The sequence below is a fragment of the Ranitomeya imitator genome, chromosome 1, assembly GCF_032444005.1.
Source record: "Ranitomeya imitator isolate aRanImi1 chromosome 1, aRanImi1.pri, whole genome shotgun sequence".
NCBI classification, from domain to species: Eukaryota; Metazoa; Chordata; class Amphibia; order Anura; family Dendrobatidae; genus Ranitomeya; species Ranitomeya imitator.
The window spans coordinates 1,217,892,430-1,217,904,724 of NC_091282.1; positions in this window are offsets into that span (position 1 = coordinate 1,217,892,430).

The window sequence follows — 12,295 nt, forward strand, 5'->3', positions numbered from 1 at the left end:
TGGGGAGTGTATTATACTATACAGGCCTATGGGGAGTGTATTATACTATACAGGCCTATGGGGAGTGTATTATACTATACAGGGCTATGGGGAGTGTATTATACTATACAGACCTATGGGGAGTGTATTATACTATACAGACCTATGGGGAATGCATTATACTATACAGACCTATGGGAAGTGCATTATACTATACAGACCTATGGGGGGTGTATTATACTATACAGGTCTATGGGGAGTGTATTATACTATACAGACCTATGGGGAGTGTATTATACTATACAGGCCTATGGGGAGTGTATTATACTATACAGACCTATGGGGAGTGTATTATACTATACAGGCCTATGGGGAATGCATTATACTATACAGACCTATGGGAAGTGTATTATACTATAATAGACCTATGGGGAGTGTATTATACTATACAGACCTATGGGGAGTGTATTATACTATACAGACCTATGGGGAGTGTATTATACTATACAGGCCTATGGGGAGTGTATTATACTATACAGACCTATGGGGAGTGTATTATACTATACAGGCCTATGGGGAGTGTATTATACTATACAGGCCTATGGGGAGTGTATTATACTATACAGACCTATGGGGAGTGTATTATACTATACAGACCTATGGGGAGTGTATTATACTATACAGGCCTATGGGGAGTGTATTATACTATACAGGTCTATGGGGAGTGTATTATACTATACAGACCTATGGGGAGTGTATTATACTATACAGGCCTATGGGGAGTGTATTATACTATACAGGTCTATGAGGAGTGTATTATACTATACAGACCTATGGGGAGTGTATTATACTATACAGACCTATGGGGAGTGTATTATACTATACAGACCTATGGGGAGTGTATTATACTATACAGGCCTATGGGGAGTGTATTATACTATACAGGTCTATGGGGAGTGTATTATACTATACAGACCTATGGGGAGTGTATTATACTATACAGACCTATGGGGAGTGTATTATACTATACAGGCCTATGGGGAGTGTATTATACTATACAGGCCTATGAGGAGTGTATTATACTATACAGACCTATGGGGAGTGTATTATACTATACAGGTCTATGGGGAGTGTATTATACTATACAGGCCTATGAGGAGTGTATTATACTATACAGACCTATAGGGAGTGTATTATACTATACAGGTCTATGGGGAGTGTATTATACTATACAGGCCTATGAGGAGTGTATTATACTATACAGACCTATAGGGAGTGTATTATACTATACAGGTCTATGGGGAGTGTATTATACTATACAGGCCTATGAGGAGTGTATTATACTATACAGACCTATGGGGAGTGTATTATACTATACAGGTCTATGGGGAGTGTATTATACTATACAGGCCTATGGGGAGTGTATTATACTATACAGACCTATGGGGAGTGTATTATACTATACAGACCTATGGGGAGTGCATTATACTATACAGACCTATGGGGAGTGTATTATACTATACAGACCTATGAGGAGTGTATTATACTATACAGACCTATGGGGAGTGTATTATACTATACAGACCTATGGGGAGTGTATTATACTATACAGGCCTATGGGGAGTGTATTATACTATACAGACCTATAGGGAGTGTATTATACTATACAGACCTATGGGGAGTGTATTATACTATACAGACCTATAGGGAGTGTATTATACTATACAGACCTATGAGGAGTGTATTATACTATACAGACCTATGGGGAGTGTATTATACTATACAGACCTATGGGGAGTGTATTATACTATACAGACCTATGGGGAGTGTATTATACTATACAGACCTATAGGGAGTGCATTATACTATACAGGCCTATGGGGAGTGTATTATACTATACAGACCTATAGGGAGTGTATTATACTATACAGGTCTATGGGGAGTGTATTATACTATACAGGCCTATGGGGAGTGTATTATACTATACAGACCTATAGGGAGTGTATTATACTATACAGGTCTATGGGGAGTGTATTATACTATACAGACCTATAGGGAGTGTATTATACTATACAGACCTATGAGGAGTGTATTATACTATACAGACCTATGGGGAGTGTATTATACTATACAGGTCTATGGGGAGTGTATTATACTATACAGGCCTATGGGGAGTGTATTATACTATACAGACCTATGGGGAGTGTATTATACTATACAGACCTATAGGGAGTGTATTATACTATACAGGTCTATGGGGAGTGTATTATACTATACAGGCCTATGGGGAGTGTATTATACTATACAGACCTATAGGGAGTGTATTATACTATACAGGCCTATGGGGAGTGTATTATACTATACAGACCTATGGGGAGTGTATTATACTATACAGACCTATAGGGAGTGTATTATACTATACAGGTCTATGGGGAGTGTATTATACTATACAGGCCTATGAGGAGTGTATTATACTATACAGACCTATGGGGAGTGTATTATACTATACAGGCCTATGGGGAGTGTATTATACTATACAGACCTATGGGGAGTGTATTATACTATACAGACCTATGGGGAGTGTATTATATTATACAGACCTATGGGGAGTGTATTATACTATACAGGCCTATAGGGAGTGTATTATACTATACAGGCCTATGGGGAGTGTATTATACTATACAGACCTATGGGGAGTGCATTATACTATACAGACCTATGGGGAGTGCATTATACTATACAGGCCTATGGGGAGTGCATTATACTATACAGACCTATGGGGAGTGTATTATACTATACAGACCTATGGGGAGTGTATTATACTATACAGACCTATGTGGAGTGTATTATACTATACAGACCTATGGGGAGTGCATTATACTATACAGACCTATGAGGAGTGCATTATACTATACAGACCTATGAGGAGTGCATTATACTATACAGACCTATGGGAAGTGTATTATACTATAATAGACCTATGGGAAGTGTATTATACTATACAGACCTATGGGGAGTGTATTACACTATACAGGCCTATGGAGAGTGTATTATACTATACAGGCCTATGGGGAGTGTATTATACTATACAGACCTATGGGGAGTGTATTACACTATACAGGCCTATGGGGAGTGTATTATACTATACAGGCCTATGGGGAGTGTATTATACTATACAGACCTATGGGGAGTGTATTATACTATACAGGCCTATGGGGAGTGTATTATACTATACAGGCCTATGGGGAGTGTATTATACTATACAGGGCTATGGGGAGTGTATTATACTATAATAGACCTATGGGAAGTGTATTATACTATACAGACCTATGGGAAGTGTATTATACTATACAGGCCTATGGGGAGTGTATTATACTATACAGGCCTATGGGGAGTGTATTATACTATACAGGGCTATGGGGAGTGTATTATACTATAATAGACCTATGGGAAGTGTATTATACTATACAGACCTATGGGGAGTGTATTATACTATACAGGCCTATGGGGAGTGTATTATACTATACAGGCCTATGGGGAGTGTATTATACTATACAGGGCTATGGGGAGTGTATTATACTATACAGGTCTATGGGGAGTGTATTATACTATACAGACCTATGGAGAGTGTATTATACTATACAGACCAATGAGGAGTGTATTATACTATACAGACCAATGAGGAGTGTATTATACTATAATAGACCTATGGGAAGTGTATTATACTATACAGGCCTATGGGGAGTGTATTATACTATAATAGACCAATGAGGAGTGTATTATACTATACAGACCAATGAGGAGTGTATTATACTATACAGACCAATGAGGAGTGTATTATACTATACAGGCCTATGGGGAGTGTATTATACTATAATAGACCTATGGGAAGTGTATTATACTATACAGACCTATGGGGAGTGTATTATACTATACAGGCCTATGGGGAGTGTATTATACTATAATAGACCTATGGGAAGTGTATTATACTATACAGGCCTATGGGGAGTGTATTATACTATACAGGCCTATGGGGAGTGTATTATACTATACAGACCTATGGGGAGTGTATTATACTATACAGGCCTATGGGGAGTGTATTATACTATACAGGCCTATGGGGAGTGTATTATACTATACAGGGCTATGGGGAGTGTATTATACTATACAGACCTATGGGGAGTGTATTATACTATACAGACCTATGGGGAGTGTATTATACTATACAGACCTATGGGGAGTGCATTATACTATACAGGCCTATGGGGAGTGTATTATACTATACAGGCCTATGGGGAGTGTATTATACTATACAGACCTATGGGGAGTGCATTATACTATACAGACCTATGGGAAGTGTATTATACTATAATAGACCTATGGGAAGTGTATTATACTATACAGACCTATGGGGAGTGTATTATACTATACAGGCCTATGGGGAGTGTATTATACTATACAGACCTATGGGGAGTGTATTATACTATACAGACCTATGGGGAGTGTATTATACTATACAGACCTATGGGGAGTGTATTATACTATACAGGCCTATGGGGAGTGTATTATACTATACAGGCCTATGGGGAGTGTATTATACTATACAGGGCTATGGGGAGTGTATTATACTATACAGGCCTATGGGGAGTGTATTATACTATACAGGGCTATGGGGAGTGTATTATGCTATACAGACCTATGGGGAGTGTATTATACTATACAGACCTATGAGGAGTGTATTATACTATACAGACCTATGAGGAGTGTATTATACTATACAGACCTATGGGGAGTGTATTATACTATACAGACCTATGAGGAGTGTATTATACTATACAGGGCTATGGGGAGTGTATTATGCTATACAGACCTATGAGGAGTGTATTATACTATACAGACCTATGGGGAGTGTATTATACTATACAGACCTATGAGGAGTGTATTATACTATACAGACCTATGGGGAGTGTATTATACTATACAGACCTATGGGGAGTGTATTATGCTATACAGACCTATGGGAAGTGTATTATACTATACAGACCTATGGGGAGTGTATTATACTATACAGACCTATGGGGAGTGTATTATACTATACAGGCCTATGGGGAGTGTATTATACTATACAGGCCTATGGGGAGTGTATTATACTATACAGACCTATGGGAATTGTATTATACTATACAGACCTATGGGGAGTGTATTATACTATACAGACCTATGGGGAGTGTATTATACTATACAGACCTATGGGAATTGTATTATACTATACAGACCTATGGGGAGTGTATTATACTATACAGACCTATAGGGAGTGTATTATACTATACAGACCTATGGGGAGTGTATTATACTATACAGGCCTATGGGGAGTGTATTATACTATACAGACCTATAGGGAGTGTATTATACTATACAGACCTATGGGGAGTGTATTATACTATACAGACCTATGGGGAGTGTATTATACTATACAGGGCTATGGGGAGTGTATTATACTATACAGGTCTATGGGGAGTGTATTATACTATACAGGCCTATGGGGAGTGTATTATACTATACAGACCTATGGGGAGTGTATTATACTATACAGACCTATGGGGAGTGTATTATATTATACAGACCTATGGGGAGTGTATTATATTATACAGACCTATGGGGAGTGTATTATACTATACAGACCTATGGGAATTGTATTATACTATACAGACCTATGGGGAGTGTATTATACTATACAGACCTATGGGGAGTGTATTATACTATACAGACCTATGGGGAGTGTATTATATTATACAGACCTATGGGGAGTGTATTATACTATACAGACCTATGGGAATTGTATTATACTATACAGACCTATGGGAATTGTATTATACTATACAGACCTATGGGGAGTGTATTATACTATACAGACCTATGGGGAGTGTATTATACTATACAGACCTATAGGGAGTGTATTATACTATACAGACCTATGAGGAGTGTATTATACTATACAGGTCTATGAGGAGTGTATTATACTATACAGACCTATGAGGAGTGTATTATACTATACAGACCTATGGGGAGTGTATTATACTATACAGACCTATGGGAAGTGTATTATACTATACAGACCTATGGGGAGTGTATTATACTATACAGACCTATGGGGAGTGTATTATACTATACAGACCTATGGGGAATGTATTATACTATACAGGCCTATGGGAATTGTATTATACTATACAGACCTATGGGGAGTGTATTATACTATACAGACCTATGGGGAGTGTATTATACTATACAGACCTATAGGGAGTGTATTATACTATACAGACCTATGAGGAGTGTATTATACTATACAGACCAATGAGGAGTGTATTATACTATACAGGCCTATGGGGAGTGTATTATACTATACAGGCCTATGGGGAGTGTATTATACTATACAGGTCTATGAGGAGTGTATTATACTATACAGACCTATGAGGAGTGTATTATACTATACAGACCTATGGGAAGTGTATTATACTATACAGACCTATGGGGAGTGTATTATACTATACAGACCTATGGGAATTGTATTATACTATACAGACCTATGGGGAGTGTATTATACTATACAGACCTATGGGGAGTGTATTATACTATACAGACCTATGGGAATTGTATTATACTATACAGACCTATGGGGAGTGTATTATACTATACAGACCTATGGGGAGTGTATTATACTATACAGACCTATGGGGAGTGTATTATATTATACAGACCTATGGGGAGTGTATTATACTATACAGACCTATGGGAATTGTATTATACTATACAGACCTATGGGGAGTGTATTATACTATACAGGCCTATGGGGAGTGTATTATACTATACAGGCCTATGGGGAGTGTATTATACTATACAGGTCTATGAGGAGTGTATTATACTATACAGACCTATGAGGAGTGTATTATACTATACAGACCTATGGGAAGTGTATTATACTATACAGACCTATGGGGAGTGTATTATACTATACAGACCTATGGGAATTGTATTATACTATACAGACCTATGGGGAGTGTATTATACTATACAGGTCTATGAGGAGTGTATTATACTATACAGACCTATGGGGAGTGTATTATACTATACAGACCTATGGGAATTGTATTATACTATACAGACCTATGGGGAGTGTATTATACTATACAGACCTATGGGGAGTGTATTATACTATACAGACCTATGGGAATTGTATTATACTATACAGACCTATGGGGAGTGTATTATACTATACAGACCTATGGGGAGTGTATTATACTATACAGACCTATGGGGAGTGTATTATATTATACAGACCTATGGGGAGTGTATTATACTATACAGACCTATGGGAATTGTATTATACTATACAGACCTATGGGAATTGTATTATACTATACAGACCTATGGGGAGTGTATTATACTATACAGACCTATGGGGAGTGTATTATACTATACAGACCTATAGGGAGTGTATTATACTATACAGACCTATGAGGAGTGTATTATACTATACAGGTCTATGAGGAGTGTATTATACTATACAGACCTATGAGGAGTGTATTATACTATACAGACCTATGGGGAGTGTATTATACTATACAGACCTATGGGAAGTGTATTATACTATACAGACCTATGGGGAGTGTATTATACTATACAGACCTATGGGGAGTGTATTATACTATACAGACCTATGAGGAGTGTATTATACTATACAGACCTATGGGGAATGTATTATACTATACAGGCCTATGGGAATTGTATTATACTATACAGACCTATGGGGAGTGTATTATACTATACAGACCTATGGGGAGTGTATTATACTATACAGACCTATAGGGAGTGTATTATACTATACAGACCTATGAGGAGTGTATTATACTATACAGACCAATGAGGAGTGTATTATACTATACAGGCCTATGGGGAGTGTATTATACTATACAGGCCTATGGGGAGTGTATTATACTATACAGGTCTATGAGGAGTGTATTATACTATACAGACCTATGAGGAGTGTATTATACTATACAGACCTATGGGGAGTGTATTATACTATACAGACCTATGGGAAGTGTATTATACTATACAGACCTATAGGGAGTGTATTATACTATACAGACCTATGGGGAGTGTATTATACTATACAGGCCTATGGGGAGTGTATTATACTATACAGACCTATAGGGAGTGTATTATACTATACAGACCTATGAGGAGTGTATTATACTATACAGGTCTATGAGGAGTGTATTATACTATACAGACCTATGGGGAGTGTATTATACTATACAGACCTATGGGAAGTGTATTATACTATACAGACCTATGGGGAGTGTATTATACTATACAGACCTATGGGGAGTGTATTATACTATACAGGTCTATGGGGAGTGTATTATACTATACAGGTCTATGGGGAGTGTATTATACTATACAGACCTATGAGGAGTGTATTATACTATACAGACCTATGGGGAGTGTATTATACTATACAGACCTATGGGAAGTGTATTATACTATACAGACCTATGGGGAGTGTATTATACTATACAGACCTATGGGGAGTGTATTATACTATACAGGTCTATGGGGAGTGTATTATACTATACAGGTCTATGGGGAGTGTATTATACTATACAGGTCTATGGGGAGTATATTATACTATACAGGTCTATGAGGAGTGTATTATACTATACAGGTCTATGGGGAGTATATTATACTATACAGGTCTATGGGGAGTGTATTATACTATACAGACCTATGGGGAGTGTATTATATTATACAGACCTATGGGGAGTGTATTATACTATACAGACCTATGGGAATTGTATTATACTATACAGACCTATGGGAATTGTATTATACTATACAGACCTATGGGGAGTGTATTATACTATACAGACCTATAGGGAGTGTATTATACTATACAGACCTATGGGGAGTGTATTATACTATACAGGCCTATGGGGAGTGTATTATACTATACAGACCTATAGGGAGTGTATTATACTATACAGACCTATGAGGAGTGTATTATACTATACAGGTCTATGGGGAGTGTATTATACTATACAGGTCTATGGGAAGTGTATTATACTATACAGACCTATGGGGAGTGTATTATACTATACAGACCTATGGGGAGTGTATTATACTATACAGACCTATGGGAAGTGTATTATACTATACAGACCTATGGGGAGTGTATTATACTATACAGACCTATGGGAAGTGTATTATACTATACAGACCTATGGGGAGTGTATTATACTATACAGACCTATGGGGAGTGTATTATACTATACAGGTCTATGGGGAGTGTATTATACTATACAGGTCTATGGGGAGTGTATTATACTATACAGGTCTATGGGGAGTGTATTATACTATACAGGTCTATGAGGAGTGTATTATACTATACAGGTCTATGGGGAGTATATTATACTATACAGGTCTATGGGGAGTGTATTATACTATACAGACCTATGGGGAGTGTATTATACTATACAGACCTATGGGAAGTGTATTATACTATACAGACCTATGGGGAGTGTATTATACTATACAGGTCTATGGGGAGTGTATTATACTATACAGACCTATGGGGAGTGTATTATACTATACAGGTCTATGGGGAGTGTATTATACTATACAGACCTATGGGGAGTGTATTATACTATACAGGTCTATGGGGAGTGTATTATACTATACAGACCTATGGGGAGTGTATTATACTATACAGACCTATGGGAAGTGTATTATACTATACAGGCCTATGGGGAGTGTATTATACTATACAGGTCTATGAGGAGTGTATTATACTATACAGACCTATGGAGAGTGTATTATACTATACAGACCTATGAGGAGTGTATTATACTATACAGACCTATGAGGAGTGTATTATACTATACAGGTCTATGGGGAGTGTATTATACTATACAGGCCTATGGGGAGTGTATTATACTATACAGGTCTATGAGGAGTGTATTATACTATACAGGCCTATGGGGAGTGTATTATACTATACAGACCTATGAGGAGTGTATTATACTATACAGACCTATGGGGAGTGTATTATACTATACAGACCTATGAGGAGTGTATTATACTATACAGACCTATGAGGAGTGTATTATACTATACAGACCTATGGGGAGTGTATTATACTATACAGACCTATGAGGAGTGTATTATACTATACAGACCTATGAGGAGTGTATTATACTATACAGACCTATGAGGAGTGTATTATACTATACAGACCTATGAGGAGTGTATTATACTATACAGACCTATGAGGAGTGTATTATACTATACAGACCTATGGGGAGTGTATTATACTATACAGACCTATGAGGAGTGTATTATACTATACAGACCTATGAGGAGTGTATTATACTATACAGACCTATGAGGAGTGTATTATACTATACAGACCTATGAGGAGTGTATTATACTATACAGACCTATGAGGAGTGTATTATACTATACAGACCTATGAGGAGTGTATTATACTATACAGACCTATGGGGAGTGTATTATACTATACAGACCTATGAGGAGTGTATTATACTATACAGACCTATGGGGAGTGTATTATACTATACAGACCTATGAGGAGTGTATTATACTATACAGACCTATGAGGAGTGTATTATACTATACAGACCTATGAGGAGTGTATTATACTATACAGACCTATGAGGAGTGTATTATACTATACAGACCTATGAGGAGTGTATTATACTATACAGACCTATGAGGAGTGTATTATACTATACAGACCTATGGGGAGTGTATTATACTATACAGACCTATGAGGAGTGTATTATACTATACAGACCTATGAGGAGTGTATTATACTATACAGACCTATGGGGAGTGTATTATACTATACAGACCTATGGGGAGTGTATTATACTATACAGACCTATGAGGAGTGTATTATACTATACAGACCTATGGAGAGTGTATTATACTATACAGACCTATGAGGAGTGTATTATACTATACAGACCTATGAGGAGTGCATTATACTATACAGACCTATGGGGAGTGCATTATACTATACAGACCTATGAGGAGTGTATTATACTATACAGACCTATGAGGAGTGTATTATACTATACAGGTCTATGGGGAGTGTATTATACTATACAGGCCTATGGGGAGTGTATTATACTATACAGGTCTATGAGGAGTGTATTATACTATACAGGCCTATGGGGAGTGTATTATACTATACAGACCTATGAGGAGTGTATTATACTATACAGACCTATGGGGAGTGTATTATACTATACAGACCTATGAGGAGTGTATTATACTATACAGGCCTATGGGGAGTGTATTATACTATACAGGTCTATGAGGAGTGCATTATACTATACAGACCTATGGGGAGTGCATTATACTATACAGACCTATGAGGAGTGTATTATACTATACAGACCTATGAGGAGTGTATTATACTATACAGACCTATGGGGAGTGTATTATACTATACAGACCTATGAGGAGTGTATTATACTATACAGACCTATGGAGAGTGTATTATACTATACAGACCTATGAGGAGTGTATTATACTATACAGACCTATGAGGAGTGTATTATACTATACAGACCTATGGGGAGTGTATTATACTATACAGACCTATGAGGAGTGTATTATACTATACAGGCCTATGGGGAGTGTATTATACTATACAGGTCTATGAGGAGTGTATTATACTATACAGGGCTATGGGGAGTGTATTATACTATACAGACCTATGGGGAGTGTATTATACTATACAGACCTATGGGGAGTGTATTATACTATACAGGTCTATGTGGAGTGTATTATACTATACAGACCTATGGAGAGTGTATTATACTATACAGACCTATGGAGAGTGTATTATACTATACAGACCTATGGGGAGTGTATTATACTATACAGACCTATGGGGAGTGTATTATACTATACAGACCTATGGAGAGTGTATTATACTATACAGACCTATGGGAGTGTATTATACTATACAGACCTATGGGGAGTATATTATACTATACAGACCTATGGGGAGTGTATTATACTATACAGACCTATGGAGAGTGTATTATACTATACAGGCCTATGGGGGTGTATTATACTATACAGACCTATGAGGAGTGTATTATACTATACAGACCTATGGGGAGTGCATTATACTATACAGGTCTATGTGGAGTGTATTATACTATACAGGCCTATGGGGAGTGTATTATACTATACAGGCCTATGGAGAGTGTATTATACTATA